This window comes from Pipra filicauda, unplaced genomic scaffold (assembly GCF_003945595.2).
Source record: "Pipra filicauda isolate LSUMZ 115617 unplaced genomic scaffold, ASM394559v2 scaffold192_size1418226_pilon, whole genome shotgun sequence".
Lineage (NCBI taxonomy): Eukaryota > Metazoa > Chordata > Aves > Passeriformes > Pipridae > Pipra > Pipra filicauda.
The window spans coordinates 320,776-337,025 of NW_024104301.1; the positions used below are offsets into that span (position 1 = coordinate 320,776).

At 48.6% G+C, this 16,250-nt stretch overlaps 1 protein-coding gene and 1 long non-coding RNA gene across 5 annotated transcripts in view; one reads left to right on the forward strand and one right to left on the reverse strand.

The window, feature by feature from the left end:
• Positions 1 to 16,250, reverse strand: part of CUX2 (cut like homeobox 2) — a 67,472-nt gene that overhangs the window by 43,454 nt on the left and 7,768 nt on the right. The window lies entirely within an intron of this gene.
• LOC120323076 lies at positions 4,981 to 6,810 on the forward strand. Its single transcript, XR_005563191.1, has 2 exons — positions 4,981 to 5,102; positions 6,673 to 6,810. It is a non-coding gene; the product is annotated as an uncharacterized LOC120323076 (long non-coding RNA).

Consider the following 16,250-nt stretch of genomic DNA (forward strand, 5'->3'; position numbering starts at 1 on the left):
CCCAGCCCATGGATCATACAGCATTCTGTGAGGATGCTTGGCTAGGGGTGTTAGAGGGAGGTTTGCTGATGCAGGATCTAGGGATTTCAGTCACTAGGAATGAGGGCATTCATATATATCTTTTCCCCAGGTCTATTCCTGCCAGATCTGCAGGGACTCTTCAAATCCTATAAATTATGGTTGGTCTCATTAGGATGGGGGTTCAAGGATCAGAGTATCCCAGCCATGAGCTGAAATATCAGCAACAAAGCACCATGAGATACCACCTACTCATGCCTCATGTAAAGATGCTGATGCAGTGCTGGTGGGATGTCTGGGGACCACCCCAGCCCATGGGTCACGCATCATCCCATGAGGATCCTCGGTCAGGGGTGTCAGAGGGAGGTTTGGGGATGCAGGACCAAAGGACTGGGTATGCCCTTGTTCCCAGCATTGGCTAGGAACACTAGGAATGAGGGCACTTAGATATGCCTTTCCCCCAGGTCCATCCCCTGCCAGATCCGCAGGGGACTCATCAAACCCTACAAATTTTGGTTGGTCTCATGTGGATGGGGAACACGGACCACACCATCCTAGCCTTGAACTGAAACACCAGCAAAGCACCGTAAGACACCACCTACTCAGTTTATCTCACTCTCAAGGCTCCAAACCATCGGCTGAAGCTTCCTAAAGTCTCTCCCCGGCCGTTAATGGCGGTAATTAATTCATCCTGCTTTTTAAACAGCACTCGATGTATGAGCCTGCCTGCTCACATCTTGATCTCGTGCTGTCAGGGCTGTGATAGAGGAGATGCACAAACAGCCTGGGTGACCATACGTCTATCGATTATCAGTGCAGGCACATTTAACACCAACGCCGTAATAGGACACAGCCAAACGAGCTTTAGGAGACGACACATCAAGCACGCAGCGGGCAGGTCTACACAGCTCATCCAGCAATTCCCACTATCCAGGGGTTTGCAGGTATTTGGCCCTGCAGAAGCATCCCAAGGAGCATCACCTGCGAGATGCTGCCGGATCGCAAAGGCAAGAGGCTCGACAGCAACTGCAGCCCCACAGCCCTTTTTAAATGCTCTTTTTTATCTCTCCATATTATTTATTGCTCCGTTAAATTGGCAGTTCCCTCAGTGGGGGACATTCCTCCCCCCCCCCACAACTGGCTGCTGCTTCCCAAGATGCCAGACTCGGGGGCCAGCCTGCGAGACGCCAACCCAACGGTCCTCTTTCAACAACATTAATTATCTCGAGCTTTCCATAACAAAAAAAAATAAATAAAAAATAATCTTGATCCCACTGGCTGCCAATAGTGGAGAAGCCGGTGGAGGAAAAGGCTTTTATCTCCACATCTCAGAGAAGAGCCTTGTGTTTGATCAGTCAGGGTGTTTTTTTTCTTCCCTCTTTGTACATTTTGAACTTTATAGACTGATTAATTCCCCCTATCGTGGTAAACTGCTGTGTATACTCTCGAGTGTTGACTTGATTTTCTTTCTATTAAAAAATAAATATCTTCATAAGAAATTAAAAGAGCTGAGCACATCTTTGCTCCGTAAGCAAGCTGGGAAGAACCTCAGCCTGCAAGAGTGGGATGGAGGAGGGGAGGGAGGCAAGTTGAAAAGCTTTCTTTATTTTAAATTAAAGTTTAGGATTAAAGGCATCAGGCTTTCAAGAGTTATTGTGAAAGCCTTTTTAAAAGTCCCAAGTGCATAGTCCATAATCTTCTTTTAAATGGCTAAATTTAGAATGAGAAACCCTCCAGCCCTCCGAACTCCAGCCCTCCACGTCTGGCACCAGCGAGGGCTCCAAGGTTTCTTTAATACAATCACTGTTTCACAAATACCAAACAAGATTTACACTATTTTTTTAAGCCCTGGCTCCACAAAGCCCAGCTTTGCTGGGCTCAGTATCAATTGGATAACAAGTAAGTGCCTGTCCCTGCTGCCCATCAGCACGAAGGATGGAGTCAGGAGAAAAAGACCGGAGCCACTGAGTTCAGAAGTTAATTCCTCTGGCTAGGCAGGGAAGGCACAGGCAGGCACCAGCCCAAATATTGACAGGCCACATCAAAAATCCCATTTATTGTTACTTATTCCCTACCTTTTCATTTTGCCAAATTATCTTAACCCTTACCTCTTATCAAGGATCAATGGACCAGCTGGAAAAAACTCTGAGCTGGTCACAACAAAATAAGGTTTATGTTTTACTCTCTTACTTTGCATCTAAAGTTCCATGATTGTGTCCAACACACACAGGATTTGACTGAGTTTGGAGCTATTTGGGTTAATAAATGCTTCCAGATTTATGGTAGTTATTCATGCAAGGACCACATCACATGTAAATCAATACTAGAAAGAATAATTTGCTAAAAATATAAATACTATGTTTAGGCTTCAAGGATGTTAGGAAAGTGGGATTCTTTGGGGCTGTATGTAAAATAACTGCACCTGTTCGAGTTATCAAGAGAGATCAGAACAGTGCTCGATGCTAGTCCACCCTAAAAATAGGAAATCAGCAACTCCTGCTCTTCCAAAACAGCTCCCAAAGCCACGAGGGGCTAGGGGACCTTGTTTTCCATCCCCATGGAAGCTTGGTCACAGAAATCAGAAATAATTGCAAATAAATAAAAATTAATTGCCATTAAATGAAAATTAGTTTGTAAATAAATGCAAAAGCTGCTGCAAACCCTCTTGCAAGGAAACACCAGCATTGTGTGGAGACCTGTCACCTTCTGCCCATCCATCCATCCATCTCCCAGCAAACCAGAGCTGGACCCAGAGGTGATGTCAGTGGTTTTTCCACTCCAGCCTGACCATCACCATCCATCTCCTCATTTGGCTGATAACACAGGAAGGAAGCAGAGCCTTGGGTTCATTTTTGCCGTGGTTTCTGATTTTCCCTCTCCAGCCACTCCTGGGCATCCCCATCCCATGGCAAGGCAGGACGTGCCACCCCACCCAGGCAGGATGGGTGCTGTGGGAAGGCCCTTTCCCATGGGATGGGATCCAGGGCTGTGCCGAAGAGAGACATCTCTGCCTGTAACTCCATAACTCAGAATAAAAAGCTGAAGCTCGAACACAGTGCAATTAATGCAGGAAGCATCGATTTCTGCGCGGCACCAAGCTGGCTCATTAATCCCAGGTGCTCCTACGAGCCAATTCCAGCACCGGCCTCCCCGCCACAGGAGCCAAACAGGAGGATATGGAAGGAGAAATTCCTCCATACACTGACCTTTTATCAGCTCAGAGCTTCAAACACCACACACTTGCAACCCAAAACCCACGTCAGCTCCCGGTGTTGCAGAGCCACGGGAGTTACCATCCTGGGAAATGGGCTGTGTTTCCAAGGGCAGCATCCCACCTGCCTCTGCCAGGGACTGGGGTGATGCTGGGATGCAGGGATGACTTTCTGGATCAAAGGGACAATCCACCTCCACGTGTCTCGGCTCAGTCTGTGCCACAGCATCCTCACAAAATCCCCCTTGGTCCACCCAGCAACACCTTCCTCCCCTCCAGCATGGATTCAGGAGTGGGGTGAGGGGAATCCCCTGAGTTTGGGAAGCTGCTGGAAGTCACTTAAAGCCCTACAAACCATCAGAGACCAAGGTCGATGCCCCGGTGCCACCTGGCCAGCAGAGCATCTCCCTACACTGGGAGCCTGCTGGCTCCAACAGCCCTGGAATGGGGGGTCCTGGATTTAGGAACGTGGTTCAGATAGCTAAAATATAACACTGAAGAGGGGTAAAGTTGCCTTTTTGCCCCAAACACCTCCAAGGTGGAGAAGCCTGGATGCAGGAATAAGGCTCAGGCAGCCAAAAAAGAAGCCGGGGGGGTTAAACTGCCTCATTACCCCAAATACCCTCTAGGTGGGGAGGCCTGGATGCAGGAATATGGCTCAGGCAGCAAAAAAATCACTTTGTGGGGGGGAAAAGCTGCCTCTTTACCACATGGGACCATGTTCCTACGCGGGGGTCGGATGCAGCAGACGGCTGGGAAGGAAGGCGGGAGCATCCTCCCCTCTGGAACGAATGCCAAATCTGGTTTGCACTTGACAGAGCCTGACAAGAGCAACAATCACAGATTAGTAGGAAAACTTCTTGCTTTTCAACAAAGGTTAATAAATAGTGACAGCATTAAGTCTCTTCTGATTAACTATGCTGAAAGATATTATTGCCGTTTGGAACACGGAATCATTATTGGATTAACCACAGTGTATAAAAATGAAATGTGAGTTTTAATCTCCGACGCAGCCTCGCCGCGCTCCGACACACACCGGGCAATGCGCAACTGCTCCCTCCTCTACATTCCCTGACTCTGTCTGTGCAGAGATTCCATCGAAACCACATCGTCTTTCCAGTTTTGGGCGCATTTTTTTCTTTCCTTGACTATAACAAAGCCACCGCGACTTGACTGGAGAGGCATCTGAAAAGGAGCCACATGTTCTGGCTAAAATTAAGCCCCAAATCCTCTGTCATCTCCGAATCCAGCATCTCCCAGGGAGGATTTCACTGGGCTCCAGTGCCCTGGCATGAAGCAGGCAGGGATGAGGGCAAGGAGCAGGAATTGCTGCTCTAAATTAAGGAAGCAGTAAATTAAGCACTTCTGCCCATCCTGTGCTTCCTCACCCTCTGGGCAGAGACATCTCGAGGGAATACCCAAGGGCAGAGCACGACAAGGGACAACTCCAGCACTAGGGTCACCAGTGCCAGGCATCCCAAAAGGGACAAGGCCCATGGAGGGACCCCTGCAGTGACAGTCAATGGAGACAGAATGGATCCAAGCTGGTGATGGGGTGGGATGAACAGGGAGGGCATCATACCCAGCACTATGACCCCAGGATGAGCTTCCCAGGATGTACAGTCACTCTTTAGGAAGAGGGGATATGGACCCAGGGTGTCATAATGGACATCCCACTCCCAGTGCCAGGCTGTGCCCAGAGGGAGGAGACAAAGGGAGATGGGGATGGGAGACAGGGATGGTTCGGTTGGAAGTGACCCACAACAATCCAGTCCAAGATGTTCAAAGGGAAAAGCTTTTCCAAGTAAACAGTTAAAAGGAAAACTCCCAAAGGCAGAGGAAAGAAGGCAGTGCCTGGGCTGACGCTGCTCAGGTCTGTGGGGCACAGAGGGCAGGGAAAATCTGCAAAGCCTCGGGATTTGCTGTAACTTAACGGTTTCCATACATCACATCAATTCTCTTCAGCTGTTCATAGGGCAATTTGTGCCCAAACTCAAGGCTTAAAATAGAGGGAAGGTGCTGCTGCATTTAATTAGACAAACTTGGGCGAAATCCAGGCATAGTCCAGCCTAATGCCAACACAGTGATGCTTTTACCCACTTTACCCAGTGATGATTTTACTCATTTCTACTCAAAATTGTCTATTGGGGAAAAAAAAAAGCTCATGACTGAGAATTTTGTCAGCTTGGGGTATGTTTGGGATTCCTGCCTCCAGCCCTCCCACCAGGACTTAAAATACCTCCAGGCTTGGCCAGGAGAGAATATGATAAATATTATATTTACCACCTTATAATAAATATCACACTATAATAAATAACAGGTTAAAATCAGGGGAGAAAGAAGGCAAAGCCACAACCCCTCCCCAGGGAAAGGATGGATGGGGAAGTGTGCAAACCCTGCAGATCCCACCACAGCCCCAGCATCTCCTGGAGCCATCCTGGATGAGGCCATGGGGCAGGACCTGGAGTCCTGCAAAGACCCCGAACTCTAGACCCCCAGAAGGGCTGCCTGCCTCCCTCTTCCTTAAAAAAACCCAAACTAGTAGCAGAAGTGGTTCTTTTCCACAAAAAACACATCACTTTTATGAAAAACAGGATGCATTTTCTCCAGAAAAGGTGTTTCTGACTGGGAAAAACAAATTCAAACATCTTCCAAAAGAGAAAATTTCTGTAGTTGTATTTTAGGAGGATTCTCTCCCATTTATCATTCCCACTGTTGGCTTTACACCCACCTTACTTCACTGCACAGCACCAGGACTAGTTTATAACATGACAAAACAGCTTCACTATCCTATTATGATATTTTTCCTTATGTTTATTTTTAAAACCAGTAAGAGCAGCTGCTACTTAGCACCAACTGAATCCCCTTATCTCCTTTCCTGGATGAAAGGGGGGTCTGTTTGTTGTAATGAAGCCAGTTTGCACCTAGATCAAAGCCTCCACTGTTTGCATCCTCAGAAAAGTGTTTGACACTCGTGTCAAAGTGTCAAACTATTTCATTACCACGCAAAGCAGAGACACTTTGACTAGAGGAGATAAGATGTTTCCGTCAATCAGCATCCAGAAACAGCCTCCCCACGATGATTAAAAAAATAATATAACAGGGTGGTTTCAGCCACAGCATCCAAACAGCGGCTGGGGAGGGAAGGGATGGAGTAATAAATAACAGCACCAAAGAAAAGCTCGACAGCAAGGCATGAACATCCCACCATGCTCCTTCTGGGGAAATTCCACCTGATTCATGGGACAAAAACCAGGGAAAATAAGGAACTGCTGCCCAAAGGGAGAGAGGATGTTGGTGCTGGCTCATCCTGCCATCAGCCCCAGTGTTTCACATGTGAGGATGGAGTTTGAGGGATATCCCTGGCCTTGTGGGTGGGAAAAGGTGAGTCAAGGCTGAGAAATGTCAGAAAGCTTAAAAACAACCCATCTCTCTGCCCACAGAAAATCAAATGCATAAGTGGGAAAGCCCACACCTTTTCCACCCTGCAGCCCGGGCACAGTGGAGATGAGGATGCACAAGAGATGGCATGAACTGGAGGGATGTTACAACGCCCTCAAATAAATCACCAGCACAATGAACTGCAGCCCAAGCTCACTTCTTTCATGGGGCACCACCAAGAACACCCTACCAGGCAGCACCAAGGAACAGGCAGGGCTTGGGGACTTCCACACAGTCCAGGAATGCTCTATGAAACCAAGACCAGGTCAGCAAAGTGCCAGGAGGGAGCTGGGACCCCCTGGATATAGCAAAGGAGCCTGTGGGATCATGTCTTAAGAGATTCATCATACACGGAGAGTCCTTCATATTGAAGAGCCAAAAAACAGCTGCAAAATTTAATCAGAAAGAAGAACTGGGGTACCATCGGCTCCATCTCCTCTGAAAAGTCCTCAAAGGCTGCTGGTGGTCAGAAACACTTCGGGGAAACACCTCTAGAATCTGTTGTTCCCTATTTCTGCTCACTCCTCCCTAATCCATCTCTTAGAGCAACATATAGTTGGGGTCCACATGGTGACCTAAGATGGGGGGACACTCATGCTTAGTGCCAGGAGGTGACATGGTCCCTCCAGTGTCACCAAGCTATGCCAAAAACAGTAAGGACCCCGCAAGCAGGCTGTGGGATCTTCTCAGCAGTGGGTGCAATGAATATGTTTGTTCAAGGGAAAATAGAGTTGGAAGCAGCATCCAGCTGTGGTGGAGATTAGAGAAAAGCCTGCTTAGACCTGGCTGCACTGGAGGAGCCATACGGGAACACTTCATCCCTGTGTAAATACTGCCACCGGAATGCCGGCACAGCTCCGGCCCCGAGACCAGCGAGAAGTTATCAGCTGAGCAAATTCTGCTTGTTTAATTTTCTGTTGCCTTCGGGCACAGTCACCTCGCTGATCTTCCCCCAAATGCTCTTTTCCCCTCTCCTCTCTGGAGGAGGGAGACTTATCCCTCAGGCTGACCCATCCACAGGATCCATGTGGATTTCCAGAAGCAGGAGAAGAGTGGCTGCATCTCGCTCTGAGGATGATTCTCAGGTTAATTCAGGTCGAGCTCCTGGCCGGAGCGAGCTGTTTGGGGCACACATGCAGATAGATCCTCTCCGCTGACCTCTTTGCAAACTCCTCTTGCAAAATTGGTTTTTAGCAAAGCCACTTATCACCTTAACCATCTATCGATTCCCTGACTCCCGGCCAGAGCTCCCAGGATCCAACAGCACGGGCAGGAGAAGCAGAGGAACATGACTGTGAAGGAGGGCACTACAGCATGTGGCCAAAATCACCCCAAACACAAGGCAAGGGAGTCAGAGGCTCACCAGGGACATCAATGGCCTCGCCACGGGGCAAACACTGCACACAGGAAACTGCTGCTATTTTATTGCCACACTCAGCACAGGAAAGATGCAGGTGATCCTTGAGATGGATCCTCAGACTCCATCCCATCAGGCACAAATCCTGCCCTCAGATGTGGCTCCACACTACAAGAAGGACATTGAGGTGCTGGAGCATGTCCAGAGAAGGGAACGGAGCTGGAGAAGGGTCTGGAGCAGCCGGAGTGGCTGAGGGAGCTGGGGAGGCTCAGCCTGGAGGAAAGGTGGCTCAGGGGGGACCTTCTCACTCTCTCCAACTCCCTGACAGGAGGGGGGAGCCAGGGGGAGTGGGGCTCTGCTCCCAGGGAACAAGGGACAGGACAACAGGGAACAACCTCAAGCGGCACCACAGGAGGTTTGGGTTGGATATTAGGGAAAATTTGTTCATAGAAAGCGTGCTCAGGCATTGGAACAGGCTATCAGGGCAGAGCTGGAATCACCATCCCTGGAAGCGTTCAAAAGGCATGTGGATGTGGCACTTGGGACATGGTTTGGTGGCGGCCTTGGCAATGCTGAGTTAATGGCTGGACTCAGTGACCTCAGAGGTCTTTTCCAGCCTTAAAGATTCCATGATCCCATTCCACCGAGCTGGGACCTGCGCAATGCCAGGACCTCCATCTCCCACACGGCAACTGCAGAGGAGAATAAATAAACAACACCTTCCCCTGAGCATCCCTCCCTAAGGAATCTCCCACATGACAGAGGAGCCACCTAAATCCGAGCTGGGCAGTCAGGCCTGGCCGGGAGCAGCAGCTCCAGGACGGAGGCTGGAGCAGGAGCTGCCTGCCTCTCGTGCTTCCCGGCAGTATCGATCTCCCAGCAGTAACAGCTGGTATAATTTTTGCTTAGCTTCAAATACCTGGTGATCATGAATTCTTTGGCCACAAGGTTATAAAGCATTCTCTAAAACATGAGAAAAAGATTAAGCCTGCTTATAGTTAATAATATACTGTACACTGTCTATCAAGCTGGCTGTTTGCTATTGAGAGCCTACTATTAGACACTTATTTAAAAGGCCTTTCAAGGCTTCCCAAGAAAGTGCAGTTATGCATTTTTTTTTCTGGCAAGAACTACTATAGATAAACATCAATTCGCTCCTGCGGATCACAGTCGCAGTAAATAAATTTTTCAGGAAGCTAAGTTCCATACAAAGCCTCCTCAAAGCTCCCCTTTCACATAACATCAATGTTTGGCCTCTGAGAAAGAAAAAGCTCGAAGGTTGCTTTATCCAGAGCTAAATTATCAATTGCAGCTGCTTAAGAAAAAAATAAAAAAGAGGGTGTTTCAGTAAGAAATTGGGGTGGGAGGTAAACAACACAGTGGGTAGGTGGTGATGCCAGGTGGAGACAAAAAGGGGAAAGGAAGGGTGATGGATCTGGACCCTCTAGGATGGCATCTGCAGCCCCGAAATCATCGCTGAGGCGAGGAGGGAGAACCAGCTCCAGGCAAGCTCAGCAGCCACCGCCTGCGCCAGGCTCCTTTATAGCTTTGTAAAGTAGCAGCCTGGGATTATCCACTATAAAGTGTGTCACCAAAAAACCCCCACTCCAGTTGTAACCGTAAAAGCCGCAGCTCCTCGGATCGCTCGCAGGGGCGGGTGGAGGGAGAGCTGCCCAGCACACGGCTGAGCCAGGTTTGCCAGCTCAGACAGTGGGAAGGAGTTATGAACCATCAGGATCCTAAAGTGCTTTTTGAAGCGGCTCGACGGGGTTCAGCCGTGGGATAGGAAAGTCGGGCAGGAAAAGCATCTCAGCTCACCTCTACTCAACAGTGCCCTTGTAATTCCGGTGTCCCATGGGGCTGCTGCCCACTGCCTTCCCAATAACACAGTCCTGGGGGGGCACATCCACACCCCAAGCTCCAGGACTTGCTGGCACTGTTGGAGCCAGGGCCATGCTAATATCCAGGACACTCCATCTGCTCTTTAAATAAAGAGATGCTGGGCTCTGTTATTATGGTTTAATTATTAGCCTAAAAAAAGACTAGAGCACAGAAACCCTTCCAGGCTCAGCTTATGCATCCTGGTGGGAAGGGGAGTCCTTCAGTAGGAGAGGGAGGGATGGGTGAGGAGAAAAGCACTGCTGTCAAAAGGCAAAATCTGCATGGTCCCCACAGTGAGTCCTAATGAGCCCAAATTCCCTGTGGTGCCCAAAATTGCTGGAGTATCATACATTGCTAAATGGCTTAAAAAATCAAGGAGGAAGAAGGAGAAGACAGCATGTGCTGGTCTGGGTAAGTCTGGATCAAATCAGTGCAGCTCTGGAACAACACATGGGATAGTTGGGGTACAAATTCACAGACCCCAAATGAATCAGAGAATCACAAAATTATTTGGGTTGGAAGGGACCTTGAAGATCATCTCGTTCCAACCCCCTGCCATGGGCAGGGACACCTTTCACTTAGAACAGGTTGCTCCAAGCCCGGTCCAACCTGTCTTGAACACTTCCAGAGATGGGAACCCTGGCAAGAAAACTGAGCTGCAAAGGAGTAACCCTTTTTCAAGCCCTTAAACTGCAAAGGAAGTGGCAAAGCACCATGTCCAGCCCCATCAGCCCCATTTGCTCCCCTCACACAATACCTGGCTCCCACACAGTGGCAGAACTGGCCCCGGCACCATTTTGGATCAATCCTGTCCAGAGCAATGACACTAAAACCCTGGGATCCTTCAGCAATTAATTTCCTCAGCTGCTAAACACGAGGGCAATTTTGAGAGTTAATAAGTTACCAGAGGAGCCAAGAACTGGGCAAATCCCCAGGGCAGCTCCCCACTGCCAGACATCGGCAACTAAAGCCTCATCAACTCCATCAGCACTTTCTAAGCACCCACTATCAAATAAAAACCAGCTCAGCCACCCCTCTACTCTTTGCAAAACTGTTTTTCTTCCAACTCTTCTCAGAAAATAACCAGCAGATGCTCAATAGAAGAAGCACATTCTCCATCACTAAAATAAACTTAATTTTGAAGTGGTGAACTTGTGACACCCATTGCTCTCCTGCAAATAAACCCGCCAGGGATGATATAATATGCATATTTAACCTTCTGATGTCGCTAATGTATTTAGGAGGAGTTGATATATCGCTGAGGGGTGTGAGAGCAAACACCCATTACCTATAGCGTTATTCCCAGGTTATAGGAATGAGCCCTTGGAATATGGGGCTGTAAAAGCTCCAGAGGAGACCTTGGAGCATGGCTGGTTGTGGGCAAATGTCAGCAAACACGGAGTGGGTGCCCAGAGTGGGGCTGGAAGAAGCTACAACACCCAGCTGGACCAGAAGGCTCATTCCCATGCTCACATCCCCACCCCTGGCATTCCCATCTCCTGGGGATCCCCATTTTCCTGGCGCTTAAATCACTCAACAAATCAACAGGAAAACTATACACATAAATGCAGAAATACACCAGATTTTAAAGAAGAGGCAACACTTTCAAGGAAGAAATAAATAATCTGCCAGGAGCAATTCCTCACCCCCAGCCATGAACTTAACCGATCGGAGGGAAAATATTTATTTAGGTTAAGGAGACTGCCAGAAGGCAAAAGTTTTAAAAGTAAAAATCCCAAAGCACCCAGGGCAAATCCATGCAAATTATCATCCCTACGAGTTCTTATCTATATCAATATCTGCCAGTGACAGAGTGTCCCCAGCCAGCCACCACACGGCCAGTGACACTCTTATATTTATGAGACTTCTACATTTTCTGTTATTAAAAATAAGAATTTCCTTTTCAGGCAGTCCTGTGATTGGTGGCTGTTAACCACTTGGTTGGCTTCAAGCCAAAATTTTGACCCAGCGGATTCCATTTAAAAAATAATAATAATTTATTATTAAAAAAGCAATGTTTATTTTACGCATGTCTTTACAAGAAACACATTTCAAGATGCAATGAAATACGTCACCTTTGGATTTTTGTTTGTGCCCCGGGTAATCAAACAAAATAATTGTAAAATAAATAAACAAAGCTTTTGGCCAGGTCTCCACTCAGTATTTAACTTTTCATGGGGATCCATCTCTTTAATGATGAAATCAAAGCCATCCCCTGTGAAACTTTGCTCACGGGCAGGAATTTGGGCAGGATATTTCCACATCCCACCAAGGTTTGCCGGTGGCCCTCAGAGAGGGGAGTTCCACACGGGATGCTCGGGAAGCTGTGAGCCAAACACCCCCAAAATGCTTTTATAGACACCATTTGGTGATTTATAAGTGTTTTCCATCAATAACACGATAACTAAATCAAAGCTCCAGCGTGGCCTCGGATCTCCTGAGCAGCACCATGGATTTCCTACCCAGTCAGTGGACGGATCAAATACCTGGCACGAGGCTGCAGATAATCCCAGCGATTTATTTTGGGGGAGCCAGGGAAAGGGAAGGCAGGGCCAGGCTCCGGCCCCGGCGAGGATTTGCGTATTAGTAAAAACAAACAATCCTGTAAATAACGAGCCCCTCGTCCTGTCTCCACCACGCTCCTCTTATTGAGTGAGTCAGATGTTCTGCTGATTAAAAATTGATCCATTTCAAAATCTAATCAACAGAATAGGATTCTTTCATATGTTATCAAGGCAGCTGCTGACAACAAAAACCAAACCTGTTATTAACCCATGAACCCCGATGACCTGAACCTGGCTGGGCTCTGCAACTGTAAATTATTCAGTAGTCCAAGAGCAATACCCGTAAGCCTGATGAATTTACGCCCCGACCAGAGTCAGTGGGGGTTAAAGCCAATATCACAGACCCGGGGGTCCCTGGGGACACAGTTCATGACACGCTGCCACTCCGTGTCATGCCTGGGAATACATTACAGGCATCTGCTCGCCTTCGCCTTGCAAATGTCTGGCCTTTTTTTTTTTTTTTTCTCTTTTTTTTTGTTGTTTTGAGATGACTTTCTGGATCCAGCACGACGCCGTGGAAAGCCCCGGCAGCGTCGCTGCTCTCTGCTCCAACCCTGCGTCACCACCGCCGAGCAAAACTCACAGAGCAAACGGTTTGCATCCCTGCATCGCTGGTTCAGCCACGAGGAACGGGAAAACCGGGGGAACAACTGGGATTTGCTTAATTTCAATCGTTATTTTTAAGTCCTGCTTGCAACTCCGGCCCACGCTGCTCAACCCAACGATGGAGACGTCGCGATGGGTTGATACCACTGCTGGGGGGCCCCTTGGATCTCACTTTATGGGCTGGTGATGCTCCTTCGTGGCCACACCATGGGCATACCCAGCCAGGAGTTTTTATCCAGGGAGGTTTTAAAAAAGATAAAAACAACACAAAAATGATCTGCTTGTGCTTTTTCGCTGGTGGGGTTAGTACCTACTGCCCAGTTTCTGCTGGTTTTTCTAGTTCTCCCACCCCTGGTAAGAGGGGGCTGTGCTCATGCCCACACCATGGGCACCATGTGCTGCTGACTTGTCCCTCACCAAAAACATTCCACTCATGCAAAAGATGATGCAGAGAAGCCCCAGCCTTGCCACAGATTCCAACCCCACACCATTGCCAGCACCTAGGATCGCTGCCTGCTGAACCACCACAGCACCACTTGGTTCCCTAAATCTCAAACCAACACCTTTCTGCAAGTTTTTGGGGGAAAACTGGCAGGTTTAAGTGTAGATTTTAATGCTTTTTGGGCGAAGTCCCCCAGCCCAGCAGTGCTGAACTCTTTATTTCCTCCCCGGAGCTGCCCAGGCAGCCCCAGCCTGGCAAAGCCACCTGGCTCCAACCAGAACGGGGAGAAATCGGCGCCACATAAACCAAGTTCAAAGATAACGACAGCTCTTCTCTTAAATTGTAATATATTTGTAAGTTTAATGACTCTCTGACCTCTCCTTAAAGCCCAAACAACCCCTGGGGAGCCCCCTCAGACTGGCTGCGATCGATCCCGGCTGGGTTGCGTCTCCCAGCCAGCGGCACCTCCCAGGGATGCTCCAGGCATCAGGTGGGAGGTGAAACCCCTCCTGCTCCCCCCAAAACCCGCTGGGTGACAGCAGCACGCTGGGGTTGTTCTGATATTTAATACTGAGCCCATCACCATCCTTCACCCCACAACCTCAGGAGGACCCAGGGGACCCCAACTGGCACCATATGGCTAAAAACACCAATTATCGATTTCCCCCCCACCCATATTAAGTCCAAAAGGGTTTTAAAAACAATTCAGAGAACCGCTGGCAGTGCCAGCACCCACAGGGATGCTCCTGGACACTCTGGAAGTGAAGCCCAGGCTGTCCCCCAGCAGGGGATTTTGGAGCATTGTGCTCTCCCTGGCATGCTGGAATGCCAGCCCATCCCTACAGCCCCAACATCAGTGCACAGACATCACCTCCATCAATTCTGGATCCAAACCTCAGGTGAAGAAGTTGGGCCTGGAGGTGTGAGGGCAGAGCACAGCCCCCTCTTACCAAGAGGAGGAGAACAAAAAAAAAAAACCAGCAGAAACTGGGCAGTGGGTACCAACCCCATCAGCAAAAAAGACAAAGAGAGCATTTTTGTGTTGTTTTTTTTCCTTTTTTAAACCTCCCTGGATAAAGACTCCTGGCTGGATGTGCCCAGGCTCTGCACCCAGAGCAGGCTGGTCACCCACATAACTCCTGGACTGGGGCTCTATGATCCACCATATTATAGGGTACCTGGATTAAATCCCCAGGAGCTGCATTCCCACATCCCTCCTTGTGCATCATCCTGCCCAGGGCTGCATGGATCCCCCAACCAGACCTCCCTATGCACTTCAGCATCCTTCCAGGGATGCTGCCCAGCGGGATGCCAGAGGGATTCAGACATGGAGAACACAGCAGGGTTTTGCCTCCTAATAAACCAGATATTCCGTAAAATTCCATTATATTACAAGACAGATATTGGGGAGCGAGTCTTGGAAGAGAAATCGAGTGTTGGATCCAGCCCAGAGCAGTCCCATCCTGGCACAGCCAGAGATCCATTCCCAAAATCTGCAAGGATTGTCTCACCACCATCCTCCTCCTCATGGCCAGGGCAGGCAGGCTCACCCAGCCCCGACCTCTGCTCCCTCCTCTCTATCTCATAATCACACTTGTGTGAAGCCGTTGCTGTACATAAGGAAGAGGGAAAACATCCTTGGAGAGCCTCACAATCAGACAATTTTTAAGATCATGGAGCATTAAACCATTCCCAATAGGGTTTACTAATCAAACAGCCAAATCCTTCATAACCAACCAATCCCTACAGAGCAATTAAATCCTTCCCCTTTAAAACACTTGGCACGCCGTCTGGGGAGAAAAAGAAAAATTTGCAAAATTCATTTGATAAATTAACCAGGGAAAAGAAAGAAGTGAATCAAGCTTTGTTCTTTTCATTTTTTTTAATTATGGAATTCACAATGCCTGAATAATGTTTAATAAGAACTATGAAAATTCCTAACAGTATTACAACACAACACAAAAGAATTAACCTGGTTACCGTGAAAAATTGCATATTTAATTAAGAACAGAGAGTTCAAAACTATCCAGAGATTTCAAAAGTACCGTTGCCTAAGGGGCTAAATTACACGCTCGCAGTGCTGCTAACAGGGCTGGAGCGAGCAATCATTACCCAAGTGTCCCCATTAAGTGACAATGGGCAGATGACATCAAATTCATTTCAAAAGCAACAGGAATTGAAGCATTCGCTTGGGTAGTGGAAAGGAAAGCGACTATCCTGCTGGTATAAACCAGACCCCTTGTTGATAAAGGCAATAATTAAAGAATAATGTTAATTAGCTGCTTTTATTTGAAAGAAAAGTGCAGTGGCAGGAGACGGTACCTCTGCGGTGTGTGCCGAGCGGAGAGTGGAGCGGGGAAGCTGCTGGCCTGGGATGCCTGGACACGTGCTGGAGCCGTGCCCAGGGCAGAGTCCTGTTGGCCTCAGGTACCTGCTGGCTCAGCCAGCCCTCAGCTCTGCCAGGGATGGGGCTGGGAAGAGTTTGGAGGTGCTTGGGATCAGCAGAGAACACCCCATCACCGGCCCCAGAGAAAGGGAACTGGAGTGGCACAGCCAGAGCATCCCACTCCAGCACAACAAACGTGACATCAGCAACCACTCAGGGGAGAGACCTCATAAACTGACAGAATCATGGAATGTCCCGAGTTGAAAGGGATCCACAAGGATCACCAAGTCCAGCTCCTGGCCCTGCCCAGGACACCCCAACAATCCCACTCTGTCCCTGAGAGC